The sequence below is a fragment of the Tachypleus tridentatus genome, chromosome 12 (assembly GCF_004210375.1).
Source record: "Tachypleus tridentatus isolate NWPU-2018 chromosome 12, ASM421037v1, whole genome shotgun sequence".
Classification (NCBI taxonomy): domain Eukaryota; kingdom Metazoa; phylum Arthropoda; class Merostomata; order Xiphosura; family Limulidae; genus Tachypleus; species Tachypleus tridentatus.
The window spans coordinates 116,721,261-116,747,202 of NC_134836.1; the positions used below are offsets into that span (position 1 = coordinate 116,721,261).

The 25,942-nt window shown below is 34.9% G+C and overlaps 1 pseudogene across 1 annotated transcript in view; it reads right to left on the reverse strand.

Moving 5' to 3' along the window:
- The window catches only part of LOC143234459 (formimidoyltransferase-cyclodeaminase-like), a 32,853-nt pseudogene extending 7,324 nt beyond the window's left edge, over positions 1-25,529 (reverse strand). The window contains exons 1-10 of the transcript XR_013018680.1: positions 25,350-25,529; positions 23,612-23,740; positions 20,514-20,605; positions 20,088-20,284; positions 18,074-18,195; positions 15,972-16,121; positions 15,315-15,504; positions 10,849-11,010; positions 9,076-9,119; positions 7,769-7,907 (exon numbers count right to left, since the gene is read on the reverse strand). The product of XR_013018680.1 is annotated as a formimidoyltransferase-cyclodeaminase-like (transcript). The remainder of the gene's footprint in view (positions 1-7,768; positions 7,908-9,075; positions 9,120-10,848; positions 11,011-15,314; positions 15,505-15,971; positions 16,122-18,073; positions 18,196-20,087; positions 20,285-20,513; positions 20,606-23,611; positions 23,741-25,349) is intronic.
- Between the last annotated feature and the right edge of the window lie 413 nt (positions 25,530-25,942).

Genomic DNA, 25,942 nt, shown 5'->3' on the forward strand with positions numbered 1-25,942 from the left:
CCGATTTAGATATAAATTAGGTTTAGACTTTGGTATGTTTCAAATTTCATGCAAAGCTACACGAGGGCTATTTGTGCTAGCCTTCCCTAATTTAGCAGTGTAATACTAGAGGGAAGTCACCTTGTTATCACCACCAACTCTCAACTCTTGAGCTACTCTTTACCAACTAATAGTGGGATTGACCATAACATTATAATGCCCCACAGCTGAAAGGGTGAGCATGCTTGGTGTGATGGGGATTCAAACCTGCAACCCTCGGATTACGAGTCGAAGTGCCTCAACCACCTGGCTATGCTGGGTCTTGGTTTTGACTTCTTATTGTTATAATACCATACTAACTTTCAGCAAACCTATTTACATGAAATGTTGTTTTATTTAAATATCAGTTGAGCATGAACATTGCATTTAATTCCAACATATCAGTTAAAATTTTGGAGATCTTAGAAAAATCATGATAAAAAGAACAGCACACACAAAGCTTTACACACTGTACTGGAAAGACAGCACACACATAGATTTACACACTGTACTGGAAAGACAGCACACACATAGATTTACACACACTGTACTGGAAAGACAGCACACACATAGATTTACACACACTGTACTGGAAAGACAGCACACACATAGATTTACACACACTGTACTGGAAAGACAGCACACACACATAGATTTACACAGTGTACTGGAAAGACAGCACACACACAGATTTACACACACTGTACTGGAAAGACAGCACACACACATAGATTTACACAGTGTACTGGAAAGACAGCACTCACACATAGATTTACACACACTGTACTGGAAAGACAGCACACACACATAGATTTACACAGTGTACTGGAAAGACAGCACACACACATAGATTTACACACTGTACTGGAAAGACAGCACACACACATAGATTTACACACACTGTACTGGAAAGACAGCACACACACATAGATTTACACACTGTACTGGAAAGACAGCACACACACACATAGATTTACACACACTGTACTGGAAAGACAGCACTCACACATAGATTTACACACACTGTACTGGAAAGACAGCACTCACACATAGATTTACACACACTGTACTGGAAAGACAGCACACACACTGTACTGGAAAGACAGCACTCACACATAGATTTACACACACTGTACTGGAAAGACAGCACACACACATAGATTTACACACTGTACTGGAAAGACAGCACACACACATAGATTTACACACTGTACTGGAAAGACAGCACACACACACATAGATTTACACACTGTACTGGAAAGACAGCACACACACATAGATTTACACACTGTACTGGAAAGACAGCACACACACATAGATTTACACAGTGTACTGGAAAGACAGCACACACACATAGATTTACACACACTGTACTGGAAAGACAGCACACACATAGATTTACACACACTGTACTGGAAAGACAGCACACAACACATAGATTTACACACTGTACTGGAAAGACAGCACACACACATATAGATTTTACACACTGTACTGGAAAGACAGCACTCACACATGGATTTTACACACTGTACTGGAAAGACAGCACTCACACATAGATTTACACAGTGTACTGGAAAGACAGCACACACATATAGATTTTACACAGTGTACTGGAAAAGACAGCACACACATGGATAGATTTACACACTGTACTGGAAAGACAGCACACACATAGATATTTACACAGTGTACTGGAAAAGACAGCACACACACATAGATTTACACACACTGTACTGGAAAGACAGCACACACATAGATTTACACACAGTGTACTGGAAAGACAGCACACACATAGATTTACACACACTGTACTGGAAAGACAGCACACACACATAGATTTACACAGTGTACTGGAAAGACAGCACACACAAAGCACTTTACACACTGTACTGGAAAAGACAGCACACACATAGATTTACACACACTGTACTGGAAAGACAGCACACACATAGATTTACACACACTGTACTGGAAAGACAGCACACACATAGATTTACACACACTGTACTGGAAAGACAGCACACACAATACAGATTTACACACTGTACTGGAAAGACAGCACACACATGGATTTACACACTGTACTGGAAAGACAGCACACACATAGATTTACACAGGTGTGCTGGAAAGACAGCACACACACATAGATTTACACACACTGTACTGGAAAGACAGCACACACACATAGATGGATTACACAGTGTACTGGAAAGACAGCACACACACATAGATTACACACACACTGTACTGGAAAGAGACAGCACAACACACATAGATTTACACACTGTACTGGAAAGACAGCACACACACATAGATTACACAGTGTACTGGAAAGACAGCACACATGGATTTTACACACTGTACTGGAAAGACAGCACACACACATAGATTTACACACTGTAGTGGAAAGACAGCACACACACACATAGATTACACACACTGTACTGGAAAGACAGCACACACATATAGATTACACACAGTGTACTGGAAGAGACAGCACACATACATAGATTTACACACACTGTACTGGAAAGACAGCACACACACATAGATTTACACACACTGTACTGGAAAGACAGCACACACATATAGATTTTACACAGTGTACTGGAAAGACAGCACACACACATAGATTTACACAATGTACTGGAAAGACAGCACACACACATAGATTTACACAGTGTACTGGAAAGACAGCACACACAATATATAGATTTACACAGTGTACTGGAAAGACAGCACACACACATAGATTTACACACACTGTACTGGAAAGACAGCACACAACACATGGATTTACACACTGTACTGGAAAGACAGCACACACACATAGATTACACACACTGTACTGGAAAGACAGCACTCACACATAGATTTACACACACTGTACTGGAAAGACAGCACACACACATAGATTTACACACACTGTACTGGAAAGACAGCACACAACATAGATTTACACACACTGTACTGGAAAGACAGCACTCACACATAGATTTACACACACACTGTACTGGAAAGACAGCACACACACATAGATTTACACAGTGTACTGGAAAGACAGCACACACACATATAGATTTACACACACTGTACTGGAAAGACAGCACACACACACATAGATTTACACACTGTACTGGAAAGACAGCACACACACATAGATTTACACACACTGTACTGGAAAGACAGCACTCACACATAGATTTACACACACTGTACTGGAAAGACAGCACACACATAGATTTACACACACTGTACTGGAAAGACAGCACTCACACATAGATTTACACACACTGTACTGGAAAGACAGCACTCACACATAGATTTACACACACTGTACTGGAAAGACAGCACTCACACATAGATTTACACACACTGTACTGGAAAAGACAGCACACACACATAGATTTACACACACTGTACTGGAAAGACAGCACTCACACATAGATTTACACACACTGTACTGGAAAGACAGCACACACACATGGATTTACACACTGTACTGGAAAGACAGCACACACATAGATTTACACACACTGTACTGGAAAGACAGCACACACATATGGATTTACACACTGTACTGGAAAGACAGCACACATAACACATAGATTACACACTGTACTGGAAAGACAGCACACACATGGATTTACACACACCGTACTGGAAAGACAGCACACACACATAGATTTACACACACTATGGATTACACACAAAGTGTACTGGAAAGACAGCACACACACATAGATTTACACACACTGTACTGGAAAGACAGCACACACACATAGATTTACACACACTGTACTGGAAAGACAGCACAATAATAACATGGATTTACACACTGTACTGGAAAGACAGCACACACACATAGATTTACACACACTGTACTGGAAAGACAGCACACACACATAGATTTACACACACTGTACTGGAAAGACAGCACACACATAGATTTACACAGTGTACTGGAAAGACAGCACAACACACATGGATTACACAATGTACTGGAAAGACAGCACACACACATGGATTTACACAGTGTACTGGAAAGACAGCACACACATAGATTTACACAGTGTACTGGAAAGACCAGCACACATGGATTACACACACTGTGCTGGAAAGACAGCACACACACATGGATTTTACACACTGTACTGGAAAGACAGCACACACATGGATTTACACACACTGTACTGGAAAAGACAGCACACACACATAGATTTACACACACTGTACTGGAAAGACAGCACACACATGGATTACACACACTGTACTGGAAAGACAGCACACACACATGGATTTACACAGTGTACTGGAAAGACAGCACAATCACACATGGATTTACACACACTGTACTGGAAAGACAGCACACACACATAGATTTACACACTGTACTGGAAAGACAGCACAAGCACACATGGATTACACACACTGTACTGGAAAGACAGCACACACATATAGATTTACACACTGTGCTGGAAAGACAGCACACACACATGGATTTACACACACTGTACTGGAAAGACAGCACTCACATGGATTTACACACACACTGTACTGGAAAGACAGCACTCACACATGGATTACACACACTGTACTGGAAAGACAGCACTCACACATGGATTTACACACACATGTACTGGAAAGACAGCACTCACACATAGATTTACACACACTGTGCTGGAAAGACAGCACACACACATGGATTTACACACACTGTACTGGAAGGACAGCACACACACATAGATTTTACACACACTGTACTGGAAAGACAGCACACACACATAGATTTACACACTGTGCTGGAAAGACAGCACACACACATAGATTTACACACTGTACTGGAAAGACAGCACACACACATGGATTTACACACTGTACTGGAAAGACAGCACACACACATGGATTTACACACTGTACTGGAAAGACAGCACACACACATAGATTTACACACACTGTACTGGAAAGACAGCACACACACATAGATTTTACACAGTGTACTGGAAAGACACACACACATGCACACTGGAAGGACATAGATTTACACACACTGTACTGGAAAGACAGCACACACACATAGATTTACACACACTGTGCTGGAAAGACAGCACATACATATAGATTTACACACTGTACTGGAAAGACAGCACACACACATAGATTTACACAGTGTACTGGAAAGACAGCACACACACATAGATTTTACACACCTGTACTGGAAAGACAGCACACAGCACAATATAGATTTACACAGTGTACTGGAAGAGACAGCACACACACATAGATTTACACACACACTGTACCTGGAAAGACAGCACACACACATAGATTTACACAGTGTACTGGAAGAGACAGCACACAATACATAGATTTTACTACAGTGTACTGGAAAGACAGCACACACATACATATAGATTTACACACAGTGTACTGGAAAGACAGCACACACATAGATTACACAGTGTACTGGAAAGACAGCACACAACACATAGATTTACACAGTGTACTGGAAAGACAGCACACAATATAGATTACACAGTGTACCTGGAAAGACAGCAACACACACATAGATTTTACACACAGTGTACTGGAAAGACAGCACACACATAGATTTACACACACTGTACTGGAAAGACAGCACACACACATGGATTACACAGTGTACTGGAAGACAGCACACACACATAGATTTACACACACTGTACTGGAAAGACAGCACACACAATATGATATTACACAGTGTACTGGAAAGACAGCACACAATACATAGATTTACACAGTGTACTGGAAAGACAGCACACACACATAGATTTACATTGACAGTGTACTGGAAGAGACACACACAATATGGATTACACACTGTACTGGAAAGACAGCACTCACACAGATTTACACACACTGTACTGGAAAGACATGCAGCACACACACATAGATTTACACACTGTACTGGAAAGACAGCACACACACACATAGATTTACACAGTGTACTGGAAAGACAGCACACACATATAGATTTACACAGTGTGCTGGAAAGACAGCACACACATGGATTTACACACTGTACTGGAAAGACAGCACACACATAGATTTTTTACACAGTGTACTGGAAAGACAGCACACACACATAGATTACACACACTGTACTGGAAAGACACACACACACATAGATTTACACAGTGTACTGGAAAGACACAGCACACATATAGATTTTACACAGTGTACTGGAAGACAGCACACACACATGGATTTTACACACTGTACTGGAAAGACAGCACACACACATAGATTTTACACAGTGTACTGGAAAGACAGCACACACATAGATTTTACACAGTGTACTGGAAAAAAGACAGCACACACACATAGATTACACACACTGTACTGGAAAGACAGCACACACATAGATTACACAGTGTACTGGAAAGACAGCACAGCATGGATTACACACTGTACTGGAAAGACAGCACACACACATAGATTTACACACACTGTACTGGAAAGACAGCACATAGATTTACACACTGTACTGGAAAGACAGCACACACACATGGATTTTACACAGTGTACTGGAAAGACAGCAATACAATATAGATTTACACACTGTACTGGAAAGACAGCACACACAATATAGATTTACACACACTGTACTGGAAAGACACAGCACAATAATATAGATTTACACAGTGTACTGGAAAGACAGCACACACACATAGATTTTACACAGTGTACTGGAAAGACAGCACACACACATAGATTTACACACACTGTACTGGAAAGACAGCACACACACATAGATTACACACACTGTACTGGAAAGACAGCACACACATAGATTTTACACAGTGTACTGGAAAGACAGCACACACACATAGATTTGGCACAGTGTACTGGAAAGACAGCACACACACATAGATTTACACAGTGTACTGGAAAGACAGCACACACATATAGATTACACAGTGTACTGGAAGGACAGCACACATGCATAGATTTACACACTGTACTGGAAAGAGACACTCCTCACATATGGTTACACACACACTGTGCTGGAAAGACAGCACACACACATGGATTACACACTGTACTGGAAAGACAGCACAACACACATAGATTTACACACTGTACTGGAAAGACAGCACACATAATATGGATTACACAGTGTGCTGGAACAGACAGCACACACATAGATTTTTACACTGTACTGGAAAGACAGCAATACACAATATGATTTACACAGTGTACTGGAAAGACAGCACACACACATAGATTTACACACACTGTACTGGAAAAGACAGCACACACACATGGATTACACACTGTACTGGAAAGACAGCACACACATATAGATTTACACACTGTACTGGAAAGACAGCACACACACACATAGATTTACACACTGTACTGGAAAAGACAGCACTCACACATAGATTTACACACACTGTACTGGAAAAGACAGCACACACACATATAGATTTACACACTGTACTGGAAAGACAGCACACACATGGATTTACACACTGTACTGGAAGAGACAGCACACACACATAGATTTTCTACACAGTGTACTGGAAGAGACAGCACACACACATAGATTTACACAGTGTAAAATTGGAAAGACAGCACACACACATAGATTTACACACTGTACTGGAAAGACAGCACACACACATAGATTTACACACTGTACTGGAAAGACAGCACACACAGATTTACACACTGTAGTGGAAGAACAGCAAAACATACTTACTTGCAAATCTGATTTTGCTCCAATGTTTACTAAAGAGGCAAGTTCTTTAGCAGTTTCCCACACTTTACAGACATTTCTTGCAAGACTCATAGGTACATCAATAGCTTTCTTCAAGCCTGCCTCCATAGCTGTCTGCTTCCTAAAATAACAAAAAATTACTTTAGAAATATACAAGACAGCATCAGCATTTTGTTTGTAATAAATAAAGGAGCTTTGAATATGTCCAGACTCTTTTAACAATATTTAGTTAGTATGCTAAAACTTTAAATTATTTATACTTGCATTAGAATTAAAGTTACATTTCTTACCAAGGAATGGGTTACAAGCAGAAAAACGGGAGTCCTTAAGCTTTATACTATATAACAACATACATACCTACAACTCACAGGTCTAAATCAGTCCTAAATATTTGTAAAACTATTCAGTGGCAAGATAGTTTTCCAGTTTTCCAAGTCTCTATGGGTTGGCTGCTCCTTATGTGTAGTATAGACAATAGTGAATGTACTTATTTCCACAAGATTATAAATTTCAGTCTTAATTTTTAGCTTTTGTTAATTATAAGTAGAAGTTACACACTTATAACAAGAAAATTCTTTGGCTTATATCATGTTGGCTATCAATTCAGGTCTTGCAAAGTAAGCACAAGTCTACCAATAATAAATTAATATTCTGTATTATATGATACTGAAACTGAAATAAAAGGTATAATGTATTACATTATAAATCCACAGTAAGCAATAAACATTGAGTATAAGCCAAATTGTAATAACATTTTTTTAAAATTGGTTTGTATTATACTGAAATAAAATTTTCTGAAGTGTTACAACACTTCCATAGCAGTAAAATATGGAAAGAGCTATGAAGCACTGTACTTAAGCCAGAAACTTACTTTATGATAATTAACAAATTATAGACATTTATTTTGCTATTTTCTTCTTTCAGCTGAAATATTTTATATTGCACAAAGACTTCCTGTCTCAACATTACTTGTTTTTGTGATTCAGCTTCTTACAGACTGTCATTAAACATACACTTGTTTACTGGTGCATTTTGGGAAGTTTTAATTTTCCCAAGCTTCTAATATGGATTATTTTGGGCTCCTCACTTTCCACACCAATAGCATTACTTATCTAGAAGAAGATATACAAGTCCGTTTTCATACTTAACTCTGGTGTACAGTATAAACATGTATGATGAAGTTAGAACTAATAGGAGCAGCCTGTAACAAATATTAAGTAAAATAAGGAACAAGACACTTATTTTATTAAAACAAGTGCACTAATTCATGGAAATAAATAAATTCTTACATTACAACTTCTTCTGGTGTGTTCTTGGGTAATCTCAGAGCTGCCTACATAAACAAAACAGAGAACCTCAGACAAGTTTTCCTGCAACAATTACCAATAAAATCAAATATTTTATGTACAAAGATCAGAGTGAAACTAAGTCTACATTTTGGAATCCAACAGAAAATCACTAAGCTGCTTGCACAATATTGTTCTGAAACCTATGGATGTGGTACAATCCTAACATTTACAATGTAAATTATGAAAGGAAATTCTGCAAACTGAAAACAATTAAAAATATACTTCTTGCCATGACAGGTCAGGGTTTTTTTTCTTGAAATACCAACATTTTAAAATCTGTGAAGTAAGAGCTACTGGAGACATATTACCTAAGTACGAGGGACTCCCCATGATAACTTAAGTACAAGGAACTCTCCATGTTTGTACATTTGTTTCTTTTAGAATTTTCACACAAAACTACACAATCTGGACAGACATCTCTAATTTTGAACAAGCAAACTAAAGGAAAGGTAGTTACTCAACAGCACTCCTCATCAACTATTGGGCTAGTTTTATTTGTCGAAACAGTGGGATTTAACTATCACTCTTATCACACACCCACAACCAAAGACAGAGCACATTTTCATTTTGCAGTGGGATGAAAGTCACCTGTCGCCAGTTTGGGTCTACTAAAGCTTGTCCCAACTGATGTTTACAATATAGCAAGTACTGCAAAAGGAAGTACAGAACGGTTAAGAGTCATGCCTGAAGAATTTATCATGAATTTAAAACAAAATATTTGATAAGTAATTAAAATAAGACATAAAATGTGAGAAGAAAAGCTAGGACACAGCAACAAATAATGCCAAAAATGACCACGCCTGTCCAGTCAAAAATGAGTACTAGGAATAACACAACCTCAAATCAGCATAAAACTGCAACTTTAAACTATACATTAGTAAATATATTTATATTTCTTACAAGCTTAAAATACAAGAGTCAGTAATGTAGAATCTTATTAAAAACATTTATTTAATATTATTTGACAAAGTCAAATTTTTCATGGACAAAAGATTTTCTAGATTTCTTCATGTGCACAATAGTACACAAGATATAGTGTGAAACAACCTTTATAACTAATTATGTTTATGTGTAGTCACAACAATACAGATTTAATTAAGATTATTTAATCTTTTAAATGGTGACTTTCAACAACATTATTACCTGGATACTGACTGAACAAGAAACAAGCTTTATGAAAGTAAACATCACAGGTGGATGATGAACAGAGAATTTGTACATAAGAAGCTAAAAAAAAGTTAATGTTTCTCAGTAAAAATAATTTTGATTGGAAAAAACACATCTTGTAATGTAACTTTATTAAAGGTTAACAAAGCAGATTTATCTTCTTAACGAATTCAGGGTTTAAATAAAATTATGTATGACACCTAGTTGACAATGTACTTGTTTTATAAGCTACAAAAAGGACCATTTGTAGAGAAACATCCCTTCTCTCAAACTGACATTCAACATCACCACCTCTTGGACTTTTTTGTGTCATCTACTAGTGGGACATAACTACCTTGGGATCCTCTTGTCTCACCTACCAGTGGGACTTAACTACCATGGGATTCTCTCATCTCATCTAGTAGATGCAACTATCAATATTACACCCATGCTCCAAATATGTACCACATTTTGGCAATAACGAACTATGAACACAAACTGTTAGATTAAGTGTGGGCACCACAATCACTTATCCATATGCATCATGTAGCAAAAAGGAAAACTTACCATATAATCACTGAAAGCTGTTGTGTCAGCATCAATGATGGTGACCAGTTCCTTCATGGCATTATGCATAACAGGAATGATGTTTCTCATCTGTGCATCATACTTCTCCCACTGTTTTTTGCCGTACGTCATTTGACCTGCCATTACTCCAAGAGCAGCTCCCTTAACATCATAATTAAAATGTTTTCATTTTCTGATATTTATGTTGGGTTTTCCAAGCACACTCCCTACACTTCAATCTTTATAGAATATTATTTCCAAGATGGTAAAAAACTGTTCTCCAAAATGAAAGAATTACTTCAATTGTAAATTCAGATATGGATTATTTAAGAAATTAGTTTGTGCCATTGAACATATTGTAAACACATAACATTTTCTTAAGATAATATTAAGGTATAACACACACAATATATCTGTATAATTTCCACAGTTTTACTGAAATAATTTCTCTTCTTTATCTATGGTTAAAGATCACAAATTAATCAACTGATTCATCCAGGATCAGTTTTCAGCAGCCATTTGTAACATGCTTTAAAGTATTATGATATATTAAGGTTAGAAAACTATCATGTCATTATTCATGAATTTCTACTTCTTATAGCCTCTGAAAACTGTGGTACAAGTCTCAATGAGAAAATATATCCAGCCACATGTATCACGAGAAGAAAAATTCCACAATACATGCAGACCACTTTTGCCACTTCTATATAATTTCTTAATTTTCTTGTAAAGTATATTGTGATTATGTTATTCAGAAACAACTAGATAGTGATATCATTAGAGTTATTGCCGTTGGTTCTAATATTCAAATAAAGCACACAGATTAAAATGAAAATTACCACTACTTGAGGAAAATTAATTTATTGAAGTTTTGGCAGAAAACTGAGAACAGAAAAAACAATTACAATAATTTTTCATGAAGAATTACCAAATATTCAAAGTTAAAAATACATATAACTTATGTCTGTGTAACAATAAATGTGAATTTGTACATTCATCTGTACAACTTGCATGAAAAAAATTAATTACTTTGTATGTGTGATGACAGAAAGTTTACTATGTAAGCTATGATAATGAATCATTTCTTCCGCCATAAAATCATTCTGAAAAATTATTGTATTAGCATGGATCTATACTGGATAAACATAATAATATCATGGTTATAGTATTAAAATATTTTCAGTAATATTTTTGTGTGTTTTGGTCAACAGTGAACAAAAATAAAGTATATGGAAGAAATCGTACGTTTCCAACAGAAAGTCTGATAATGCAAATGTTATTTAAAGTTGACAAATGGCTTAAAAAGAACATTCTTAAAAAAACTACTGTTCTCACACAAATCTAAATTTTGTTTTGAATTCTTTTACACAGAAAATCCCACCTAATCTGAGACAGTAGCCTAGTTTTCTGCTGAAAGACTTGTTTAATGAACAGCAAGTAACAATGTAGTGTTGTACTACAGCTGGTAAATATCACACTTATTGTTATGTACCCTGTCTCACAATGTCACAAAAATAGTTGTACCAGTGTGGTGTCCCTGACATTCCTTCCTGAGCTAGCTAGATGTAATTATCACCATGCAATAACTGCTCACATGTTACGTTTTTATAAATTGACGTCAGCAGAAAGACGTGCATTAAATAAGAGGGTTTTTCGAAATGCTAGATTAAAGACAATATATTTTGCTTTAAGCCAGTAAAGTTATTTATATTTTCTAGGAAGCTATTAGTGGAACTAACACATGCAAAAAAATAAAACTTAAGACTTTCCAATTGCTTTTATGCAACAATACAATAGTAAGTTCAGTATCTAAATCCTGTAACACACGTTTGATATGACAGAACCAATTTAAAATACATGTATAATACTAAAAAAATTTAATATACAATTTGAAATAATCTAAACTCTTCACAAAAGCTAAAAGTGACCAGAATGCTAAATTTTTTTATGTGAAGAGTAAAACAAACATAACTTTTCTAACCTTACTTGAATGTTTCACTCGCTTAGAAACAAAATAAAAAAAAAGATTAGTAGAACAGAACAGTGGTTCTCAAACTGTGGCTCACAGACCATTGTTGGTTTTGCAAAATTATTGAGCTGTTCTCAGAAAAACACATTCTGTAATGGTGGAAGCAAGTGTTTGCACCAACCAAAATTCCAAATTTATAGAAAAGTGATAATTGGAACTTTTTTACACAAAGCATGAATTGGTGGGCATTACAGACACAATTAGTATCTGACATGTGCATCAATAAATAATTAATTAAAATTTCCTGACAAAAACATGAGCCTAATAAAAGAAACACTGGCACAACAGAATTACTTTGGCACTATGAGGTCAGGAGCCAAGATCATTGTAGCTAATGCAATAGCAGTGCAATCATTTGGTTTGTTAGTACTCTGTTACACTCTCAGTGATGTGATGTTTTGCTCTATTAAGACATGAGTGAACATTCTCATTTATAAATTTGTTCACCTGTTAGCATTATCAGTGCATTATTTTTTACTCAATTTGTTTTACACGCAATAATGAACATGTGGCTGAAAACAGGAAGTGTAAAAATAGTGAGACAAGAACCATTGACAAAAGAGAGATTTTCATACACTGAGACAAATAAAACACTAAGTAAGATCGATCAAGATGGACCAGGAAAATTCCTTATCAACCCTGTAGTTTTCAATGCCATTTTTAAATTTCTTTCTGCATTGGTAATGAATTACATTCAAACTTTAATGAAATTACCTTCATCAAGTATATTATAACTTATTTGTATTCCTTTAGTTTAAAAGAAACATTTAAAACAGGAATTAACACTAGTTTTTTGCTCTTATACAATCTGCTCACAGACACAATTCTCAAAGTTAAGAACTCTTACACAAGTTAATGATAACTTGGTTATACATACTCTTATTCCAAACAGTTAAAATCTACCACTCATATGTATTTTATTATATCTGGAAACTTCCCAAGAAATTCTTCTCACTGGGTAAATGACTGTAAATTTCTTCCAAGCTTAAGGTCATTTAGGTCAACTATGCCTACTTGCAAAGTAAAAATGTGTTGCTATGTAAGAGCTTAAAGTTGAATGGCATATTTATAACCAACAGAAAAGCAGATTTCACTCTTGAATACTGTTACTGTAATGGTAAACATATTTGCTTGCTTTTGGTTTCAAATGGTACAAATAGATGCTAAGTCCATTGTTCTCTTGAGGGGTACACAGTGCTTGGCAAGTGTTTCTCATCTTATTAGTTTAATAGACAGATTGCCTTCAAATTTTTATATTTATACTTTGATTAATTCACGTATTATTTGCATTTTAATATGCATAGCCAAAACATTTAATGATTTATATACATTTAACTTGTTGTGGATTGGATCATGAAAACATAAAAACAAGATGGCATCATTCTCATGTGCAGCATTAGTGAAAGAATCTGCACATGATTCACCATGTAATAATAAAAAAGCCCCATAGGGATCGGTTGACATATTGGTATAAATAATTAAAGACAGAAAACTGGAAAGGAAAATAAAAATTAAATAAAAAGATAGACATGAAATTAAGAATATTAAAAGAACAAGTTTCAACAGACTTCTACACAGAACTAAAATTTGCACATATATATTTCCATTTATTAAATTTGAACATTTTATAGCACTGTACATTAATCACAGTAACTAGGGTTAGCAATATAGTATAAGAAAATGGAAAATATAAACATTTATCTTAAAAAAAAACTTTTGGTATTCATTTAGAATGTTCTAGAAATTATGCTGAATTAAATGTAAAATGTAAGATAATAAAGAGTATTTTAATATTCAAAATAAAAATCACTTTGCATGTGAACTACTGAGAGCTTGATTGCAAGTTACTAAATTAAATAATGATTTTTTTAAATTAGAAACAGTAGAAAGTTAAAACTACTGCACTTATGAGGACAATCTTATGTAAGAAAACATTTTCCTTGTATGTACATCTGAAAACTGAAAACAGAAGCATACTCAATACTGACCAAACTTGAAACCCACCCTTCTTCAGTGGTTTTGGACTTTCAAGAGTCACACAGACCAAAGAAAGTGCATCCATCATGTGTAAATGATAAATTCAAGACTCCTCATGAAAAATGGGGAGGCAAGAGATTTTTTTTTTGCTGTTTTTAAAATTAAGATGAAGAACAAGTTTAGACTTACTCAAAGTCATACAAGATGGGGTCTTGGATTGACATTTTATAATATAATAAAATTAATAATATAATAACAAACAGTTTACAGTAATAGCTTCATAAAAGGACAAATCTTGTACCTCCAAGGTCAAATTTTTTATTATTTATACTCAGGTAAAGGAAAAATAAATCATTGAAAAATATTTATTATTAGGAGGGGTTTGTAAGATTTGTCATTTCTATGAAAGGAGTTCATGAGATGTTAAATTTTGAGAACCACTTTATTGTTTACCACCTACCATTGTGGCAACAGCGGCAGCAACAGAGCCACCACCTGGTGCTGGTGATCGTGCAGCTACTGCTTCAATGAACTCTTGCACAGTTTTCTTGGCCAGAGGACCCACCACGTTGGTCAGGTAGCATATATTCAATTATTTTCTCTTTTGGATTAAATGGGCCCAATGAATTTAATCCCAACCTGTTGATAGCCTAAATGTAAAAAATAGTAACTTTTATAACAGGAGAAACCTGTTTTAATCCCATTGGTTCATTAATACATATCACTATAAAGTAATCATTTAAGAAAACAGTATACATCATGAAAGTGTAACTAAAGCAGCATTAATGGAGATATTACTTTTTTTGTAATACAAAAACATTAATAAAGGTTTGCAAAATGTGCGAGATTTTCACACTATTTGATAAAACAGGAGAAGCACTAAAAGAGGAATTACACATAACAACAAGCTATATTATCTGAACCAAGCTTCATAGATAAGAAATAATTACATAAGGTTACTGCTTGTTGAGGTTTCCATGGACAGGTCTACCACATCTCACAGACTGTTAATATGAAATATATGCAAGCCTCAACAAGACTGTTAACATCAAGCACAGGCAAGCCATGATGACTGCACTGCTAATGCCAAGCCTTTTAGTAGTTAATTTCTACTTACAAGATGTATTTTTTTGATCTTCTTCCAGCACAAATAGGTTTTCTTTCTCAATGTAGTATTCTGCAGCTTGTAACATGGCACTAATGGAACCAGGCCAACAATCTGGGACCCAGTTACTGGTAATCTCAATTCTCGAGCATCTTTACAAACCTACAAATTTGGATACACAACTATACAGCCTGCTAAATTGTAACTGAAAATAGTCCAAATAAATGTAGTTATTTCTCTAAAACTTTTGACTTGTGTAATTTTCTGAGTGCTGCAATTGCTTCATGGGTTGAGATGAAAAAAATCTATTCTAAAAGTAACTAACAGAAACCTATCAAACAGCAGCACCTCCAAGAATACTTACATCTTATAAACTAAGAAAGCATTTGCTTTTTGAATATCCTCAGAAAATGAGTAGTGTGCAAAACTCAATTAGCCACATCTTTTTTTCCAAAAATTAAGAAAAATTACACAAACATATTACAAGGGAAAAGAACTGACAGTGAACAGTAGGAGTCATTTAAAAATATAAAACAATTTAACCCGATGATGATAGTACAGCAAAAATATCATACAGTAATAAATTCAGGTATGAATCTTGTTTTAAAGCTAACTATGCTTGTGTAATACAACTGTCAAAAACACTCGCCAGGACTGCTAAATTGCTTTAAGAGTAATCAAACACAACTCTTTGTATTTCTAAATACATTTTCACAATATACACATCTAACATTTCCCAGTCACACATAATTAACTGATAATATTGTTGTAATATGATCTCTCACTGAGTGGGTTCTTTTGAATTTAAAAAAAAATGCCAAGTCTAGTATTTACTACAGGCTGCATTCACTCTGATGCAAGTTGTAGGCCTAAGTTCACAAACAGACTTTAACATAACTCTGAAGCTGCTGTAGGCTTAATATACTAAACAAAGTAAGTATTCTAGAACTACTTTTATGAACTTACTTGACTGTAATGTCCTGTTCCCTCTATAGAACATTTAAATCAAAATAATTAATATATATACATGGGGGTAGACAAAAAGTTATTTACATCTAATAAAAGACGTAACAAATGAACAACATTTGGAGGGAGCTACTTTTTGTCTACCCCTGTAGCTAGAACAATATTCACTTTTAATGTACTTTCATTATAATTATTTTTTGAATGTTCTATATGGTGTGAATACAAAAACTTGATACAAAGACAGCATTTCAATCCAATGAAGAAATGAATAATCAGAGTGTTTGATTTACTTTTACTTTTTAATGACAGTTATTTTTGAGAAATCTGATTCTGTCTAGAACTTTCTGTAAAGCACAGACTGAGAATCCTTTTGGGACAAGACATACCATTATACTATATTCTATAAATGGGTAGGCCTTTTTAAATTAATTACCAAGTCCATTCACATAGTAGTAGCAAATTAACTTATTTCTTCAATAAACATTTGCAACAGCCATGTTCACTTGTAGGCCTGATTTCAAATACACAAAGTCTTCAACATAAACTCTGAAACAAATGAAAACCTAACTTATTTATAAACTTGCTTGTAGATTTTCACACTTAAATAACCGAGTAACCGAGACAGCAGAATATACACAATAACTGTCAGTCCTAACACTGAATTTAATAACTCACTGATAACTCCACTGACTCATCAACTGCTCATTCATTATTCACTGACATAGTGCTTCATTTTATTTATATTGTACTCATCTTTTAATCACTTTACAAATTTTACAGATTATTACATTCTGAACCATCTCAGAAAAAAAGTAAATTAACACATTAAAACATAACTTATAACAATACCGACCTTTAGAGAATCCTAAACCTTTTAACATGTTAATGAAACTTTTGTGCATAATTACTCTGAAAAGCCATTAGGTCACAACTGATTCAACATATTAGAGAGCCCAGAATTCATGGAAGAAGATTCTTAAGTATAATTGTGTTTCCTGTTTCTCAACAGCACTGTTATTAACAGACATTTGATACCAGCAATGTGCATGAGCTGGGATGTATCCATTTGTCATCTAAAGTTAGCACATCAGATACAAACAGGATGAATAGAACATTTAAAAGATACATATGTAATCAACTACAATTACCTCCTCATAAACTGTATGGATAGGGAGTTACATCATGGTCCGTTGATATTGAAGGATGCTTGGGCCAAGTTAGCTTCGTCTAGCCACCATCCAATACCATGGCAATTCTTTAGGCTGCCTGGCTATTGAAGGAGATTCAAACAAACAATCTTAGCTCCAATTTCAAGGAAATTCAAACAAGCGTTGCTGAAATAGTTTTAATGCTCGAGGTAGTTAGGCTATACTTAAATATTTTATGTTGCTCTTTAATATTTGATTGAAATTTTTCTGTTTAAAGATAAATACCTGAAAGACAGACTTTATTTTAATTTGTTGTGTTTATATATCTCACATTTATATTTTATATAACATATAATGCTTTCTTACTATATGCATTGTCTACAAGAAACTAGACATTGTTCATAAACAAAATATTAACTCCTTAAACTTGAGGCAAATGCAGCTGTCATACAGCTGAAAATCCCAAATTAGTCATCAGACGGTGACAGTATCCAATAAAAGTTGTCTCTCTCTGATTAGAAACTGATCCATACAAAGTTATAATCCATCTTATATAAATAGATAAAACTTATGGAACTAACTATTAGAACATCACAAAATATAATACCAGCAGAACATTAAAGAGCTAAGAAAACACAACAAGTACCAAAATCAAATTAAATCAAAGCTACATTACTTTTATATTTTCTGAAAAAATAAACTTTCCTGAAGAAATGATTATTCAAGAGTTAATATACTCTTCAAAAAAGAAACACAAAAGGCAAAATATGAGACATTGTTAACAAGTTTATTCCGAGGTAGTTCTGTATGACATGTGTGAAGCTTTGCACATTCACTGCTGAACATCCAGCGTCTGCAAAGCGAAGCCGCGCTCACTAGTTGGCGTTTAACATCACTCAACGTCAATAACGAGTATGCCCCCGTGAGCATCAATAACTGTTTGGCATCTTCTGCCCATGGAAGCGTTGAAATGGCCGATCACATCTTGTGGAATGGCTGTCCACTCAGCCTGCAAAGCTGCTGCAAGCTGAGGTGGGAATCTCTTGGTTGAGGTTGTTGCCGTCATAGAAGTCGGTCCAACCTCGTCCCAGAGATGTTCGATGGGGTTTAAATCTGAGTGATCTGGAGGGCCAGGGAAGAGCGTTGATGCTGTGGTGTCTCAAAAGACAGTGGTGAGTCGGGCTGTGTGAGGACGAGGCGTTGTCATGTTGAAAAACATGACAACTTTAACCTTCACCATGATAGGTTGCACATGGGGCCTAATAATCTGTCGGCGGTTGCGTGCGGTCTGATTGGAAATCCTACGCAGCCCTGGTAAGGTTGAGGCAGTAGATTGCAGTGGTGGTCCTATCCCGAAGGTGACAACCGGATGTAGCGATCTTGTGCGGGCGTGGTCACACGAGGTCTGCCAGATCGTGAATAGTCACAAGTTGATCCATGTTGTTGGTGACAATTCCATAGCCTTGTGATGGTGCTTGGGTGGACATTCACAGCTCTGGCAACATCTGATCGAGATTCGCCTGCTTCCAAGCGACCAATGGCGCTGTTTGCTTTGTTCTTCAGTCAGTCTTGGCGTAACTGTGTTGCGTCGGTGGCTTAACACTGAGCTACGGAAACCGAGAACCCGTCACTTTTATAGGGATTTTGCACATGTTGCACTTGCAGAACATGCAGATCTCTCAAACAAATTTATTGGACACGAATGCGTTTTGGCGAAAAATCCGATGTTTTCCTCCGTTTTCAAAGTGCACAACTTTTATTGTCATTTTGATCTGACAATCAGTGCCTTAACACGTGTAACATCACATACTCTGAGCTTGTAACGTTATTACATATATTTCTCTTTAAAATAACAAAAATATCCCTTTTGCGTTTCTTTTTTTGAAGAGTACAGTATTTCTTCATAACTACATGTACATTTAAAAACATGTCTGTGTTAATATACTGAACACTCAACACGAGTATTTAAGTTTTTATATATATATATTTATGAGTATAAAGTGAGACTACTCACTTGATCTGCCCCTCTTCCTTGTTCCCTGACGTTTAATGCTATTCTATGAGCTTGTTCTTTGGTACTCAAAACATTAATGTTGTAAGCAATGAGAAATTTCCTGGCTCCACACATGGTTGCTCCCCATCTAGGTACAAACTCGGAAGGACCATAATCTGGTTTCCATTCAGACTGCATGACCTGTACATACCAAGTATCTTTTATAAAAAATAAAAAAGCACCAGTGTCAGTGTCTTTAAGTTTTCTGGTTTACAGAAGTTTAAACTAAAATTTGATTAATAATGAACAGTCTTACAATATATTCAAGTGCACAAACTTGAAAATTTAATGTAACGACACACCAAGAAGCTGATATAAAAACCTACTATATATAAAATACAAAACTTGCTGACAATTCTTTAAAAGATATTTATTGAAATATTATACCTTTTTCTGTTAACCCCTCATACTCCCCTGCTGCGTTATTTGGAGGCACGGTCTTCCTATAATCTTTTTGAGCAGCTGACCATAAAGGTAAACTATAAAAAGGAAAAATATGAAATCTTTTGATATGTTCAACTTGATGATGAAATATATCATTCACTCCTGCAAAACCTAAAGATATAAAAATATCCACTTTCCTGAAAGATTCTTTAAATGAGTTTACATCTATTCCTTTAATGAAATATATATTAAGTTTACAAATATAAATAATCTGACCACAAATTCTCCAATCATAATTAAATCAAACATATCAGAATTGCTCACATCTTGATTTAAATTTGATATAAAACTGTAAATAAATCAAATTCACGGATCTAAGTTTGTTAATAAAATGACAAATGTTATAGAGTAAAAACACGTCACTGTTAAAATGTTCTCACCTTATAAGTACCATGCTGTAAGTTTGAAGTTCATTATAAATATGAAAATCAACCATGGAAGCAATACAAAGGGAAGAAGGAGTAAGAAAAAACAGTAGCAGTGTCTGTGGGTTAGTCTGATGAAATACCAATCACAAATGGTGTGATGACCAGTTGAAGGGTCAAACACTTCATACTTTGGGTGAATCCACCACAAAGTAACCTTCTCTTAGCAAATGATAAGATTACACTGGGTCAAAAAGAATTACTTGCAAACGAGGAATTTCACTTCTAAACCACATTACTGAAAAGTTAAAGATCAAAAGAACAACAACAATCATGGGAGTCCAAAGCTAAGATTGGACACTGTTACTATGAGTCAAACAACAATCATAGAAGTCCAGGCTACGTTTGTGGACACTGTTACTATGAATCAAACAACAATCATGAGAGTCCAGGCTAAGTTGGACACTGTTACTATGAATCAAACAACAATCATGAAGTCCAGGCTATGTTGGACACTTTGTTACAATGAGTCAAACAACAATCCATGAAGTCCAGGCTACATTGGACACTGTTACTATGAGTCAAACAACAATCATGAAGTCCAGGCTACGTTGGACACTGTCTACTATGAATCAAACAACAATCATGAAGTCCAGGCTAAGTTGAACACTGTTACTATGAATCAAACAACAATCATGAAGTCCAGGCTAAGTTGGACACTGTTCTAGTAAGTCAGAAAACTTATTCTGTCCTTGCAATACTTGCTGAGACAAGGATCGTAAGATCATACGAGACTGAAAAAAACAATCCAACCGACATGCACAGGTCATGAACACATGTCCAAACAATTGTCTGAATCATGACTATAGGAAGATAATTTCAAAAATTACTAAAACATTCCAATGAAAAAAAATCTGCCACCATCACATAAAAATTGAATAAAATTACTATTACTCTTATTACATGATAAATTCTGAGGCTGCAAGCAATAAAAGATTCATGATGGACAAAAGAAACAGAAAAGAAGACCACTGAAACCATAGATGAGAGCCACAGGTATTTCAAGACCTTGAAAGGTGGTTTGATATGAAAAAACAGACAATTTAGAAAAACAACCTGTGACAAGCTTTTGCATAAATATAGATTTAAAAAAAGAGTAATAGGCTAGTTTTATTGTTTCTATATCAACCATGTTATTACCAGGATACAAAAGAGATATAATAAGTTCAATAACAGCTATTATAAAACAAAATAAAATCTAATAATGAAGTTCTGTTTGGCCACGATTTTGTAAAGAAATAACTATCTCTAAATCAAACATACAAAAAACATTCCAAGAGAGGAAAGTTAATATTAAAAGTCATTTAAAAAATAATAATGAGTCAAGAAAATAAAACTAGAAAAGAAAAATCCTAATTCATTAAAATAAATTATATTAGATGCTTCTTAAAGAAATAATGTTAAATTACAAATAAAAGATCATGAAATAACTGACATATTTTAACAAATCAACTATCTTTCATAACAGTGTCACAAAGCGTAAGTTTAGCCTCTCTCTTGTCAGTTTAATTTTTTCAAGTTTTAAAAGGTTTTAATTCCTTGCCAGACCATATGATTACATATTACATGACTAACTATTTAACACAAGTTTTACATAAGTAATCTTGAATGCAGTGTCCATATGACAATGCTAGAGGAAACTCATGTTGATGTATTAACATAAGAATTATTTTGACATTTAACTGACACTAGGAGTAGGTGGGTTGTCTGTTAAGGCAAATTTCACACATATAACTGAATCAAACAATAGAGGAAAATTATACAAACAATATAAATAAAATCACAACAACTACAATAAAACTGCTACTTCACAAGGTGTGGGTGGTTATAAACAACTCTGCTTAAATCCAAAATAGTAACAATCCCCTCAATTCTTATGTTTTGACAGTTGAACCCCATAAAGAGTCTCCAAGTCAATCTTGGAAGTCTTTCTGAATAAACCTTAAACAGGTGAAAATGTGACAGGTTTGTTTAAGTCTACAGGTAGAAAACTGTCGAAATGAAAAATATTTTAAAACAAAATAGAAACTAGGTTTACTTGAGACAGAGTGAACCATATGTTTAGATTCACAGATGGATGAAGAATACTGAACAAACCACAGTATTACTGATAAATCCTGACAGTGATTTAAAACAATACATATACATTGCAATATTATTCCTATGTAATGTCAATTAGCCATATTTTTTGCAATATTTCTATTAACATAATGCCATGTGGGGGGGTTAGTTTTCATATAATTATGGTTTCTCACAGTGGCTTGCTGAATTACACTAAGCCCTCATGCATGCCCATTACTTAAGAGTTCAGTATGACAGAAGACATATATTAGCCAAGATTCACTATACTGACACACATCATCATAGAGCCTTCTGCAACTTAATATCTTGCAGTACCAGCTCCAGTAAACCAAAATATCTGAAGCCATAGCAATAACTTCAAAGGAAAAGGGCCTCAGTTGCCATGACAGCAATTCCAGGAGGTCATAAATATACTACAGAAACAAAACCAAGAAATCTCAACTTCATCAATCGATCCACAGAATAGTGACGTGATGATTCTTTAAACTATTTGTGTAGCAAATACATAAAACCTGTAAAGTATTCGTATTTTACCTGGAACGTTCAACTCAGCAGCCAGTTTCTCTCCAAATTTCCTAGCACAGTAAATACACTCTTCCATCTCCACTCCTTGGACTGGAATAAATGGACAGACATCAAGGGCACCTAGGCGAGGATGTTCTCCTGAAATTTCATTAAATAATAAAAAGACATCAGTTATAAGGTTGAACACAGCATCAGTATACACAAGCTCGATTTAAAATTATACACTGAAGAGACCTGTGGACTTTTTTCATGATTATATATAATCATCGTTTCTGAAACACTTTCAACTTCTTTGCTTTGGCTATCACTGGGATAAAAAATCTTTACAAATTTGCTTTGAAAAAATTTTTTGTAAATGGAACTAAAAATTTGTGGAAGTAACATAAATTATCTATGCTAGCAGTATGAATAGAGAATTGAGTCAGACACCCAATAAGAGATGAAAAAACTTACAAAGAACATTTAACATTTTGCTTCTGAAAAGTGACAGAAATGCATTAAGGTAAGTCTTAAAGTTCTACAACATTTCAAATTTCTTGTGTTAAAACATTCTTACAGCTATTTATTGTTCTGATAGTGACTGATAAATATCACCAATGTTAAGACTAACAACTATTAGACATCCAATAAAAACACTGCTTAGAAAAATGCTAAATTATTTGAGAGCCATGGCAGCAAAAAAAAGCAGGACATTTTACAAAACTTCTCTAAAGAAAATCACAAATCATATAACTGGAGAAACAAATAAAGTACACTAATAATTATTAGTAAACAGTTTAGCTACATTGTTAGCCTGATATCATCACAACTTTCAGATACAAGGAAGCTTGAAAACAGTAGTGTGTGATGATCACTACAAACAAATAAAAGGATCATGGCATATTTGTCATCTTGACAATCCAGTACCCTTGTCCACTGTACAATACACATTAACTACAATAGAAAGTGTACAAGTAGACAGTTGTTAAACCAGTAATAATAATGCGTGGCTATGTCAGGGCTGAGTTTATTGAGGTACAAGGTCTTAATAAACTTTACCAACTTGTTAAATATTTTGTAAAAGATGAAATGTAAATCTGAGAAAGTTCAGTAGTAAAATAAGGCTTAGAAAATTACAACCTTAAATATGACTATGAAAGTAATAAGCAAAATTAACACAACTTTAATCAATAATGTAATATTATATTTTACTCCTAACTGTTGCTTAGTTAACTTTAATGTACAGATTTTGTTTTTTAACTGATAAAAAAAAGACAATAATAAACAGAAAAGTCAAAACTCTCATGCAGGAGGGCAAAAGAAATGTTACATAAAACTGAAATCATATAAAATCAAGAATTCTTAGTCATAACAAGTGATTTATTACATTTACTATAACCACTTACAAAAGACGTACATTTTAAAGTCAGATCTAAAAGAAATTCTAAATATCACTGCAATGAGGAGTAATTCTATGAAAGAAAATAACTGATTTCATTTTGTAAATTACACAGTTTTAATGTTTTCTCATCTACCTAACTACCATACAGACAGACATCAGGCGATGTTGGTGATGGAAAGTACTTTAAGTCTACAAGTTCCCACAAGTTTAGCAAAATTTACAAAGAGATCAACATGTGAGTTCTGTTCTTACATCTTACACATTCTGCATGATATAGTACAATAAGCAATGAGAAACTTCCCACAATATTTTCAGGTTTAGAATGAGCCAGATCAATCTGCAAGAAAACAAACCCCAGTTTCTTACCTTTATGCTTTGCCATATCAATGAGCTTATATGCAGCCCTAGCTGCATTAAGAGCTCCTTCAATTACATCATCTGGAGAACCAACAAAAGTGTAAACTGTGCGATTGGTTGAGGGGCCACAGTCAATATCTAAAAGGCTAACTCCTTCCGTGTTCCGAATTGACTTGGCAATCTGCTCAATGATCTGGAAGTAAAAGTTGTGTAAAAAATATAAAACTTAACGTATGTAAAGTAAAGAGTCATTTGGTCCTTTAAACTATCCCTATCCACTCACCTCGAAAACAAAAAAATTAAACCCGTGTACCCTTTATTTTTTTCAGAAATAATCACTTCCCAAATATGGCCTCCACTACTGTTGACAATTCCACCCATAAACTAATCACGCTGTCAGATAAAAGAAAACTGGTCTTAATCAGAGCCTATTGTATCTTTTCCTTTCATCCTACTGTTTTCAGAACTTAGATGCAAGAAAAAATTCAGGGGCCTTTCTACTATCCATCCCCAAAATAATCTTTTTCAAGACAAAACAAGATATCTTGCTCTTCTCTTATTAGAAAACCATTCTATCTCTGGAATCATGATAAAAACCTTCT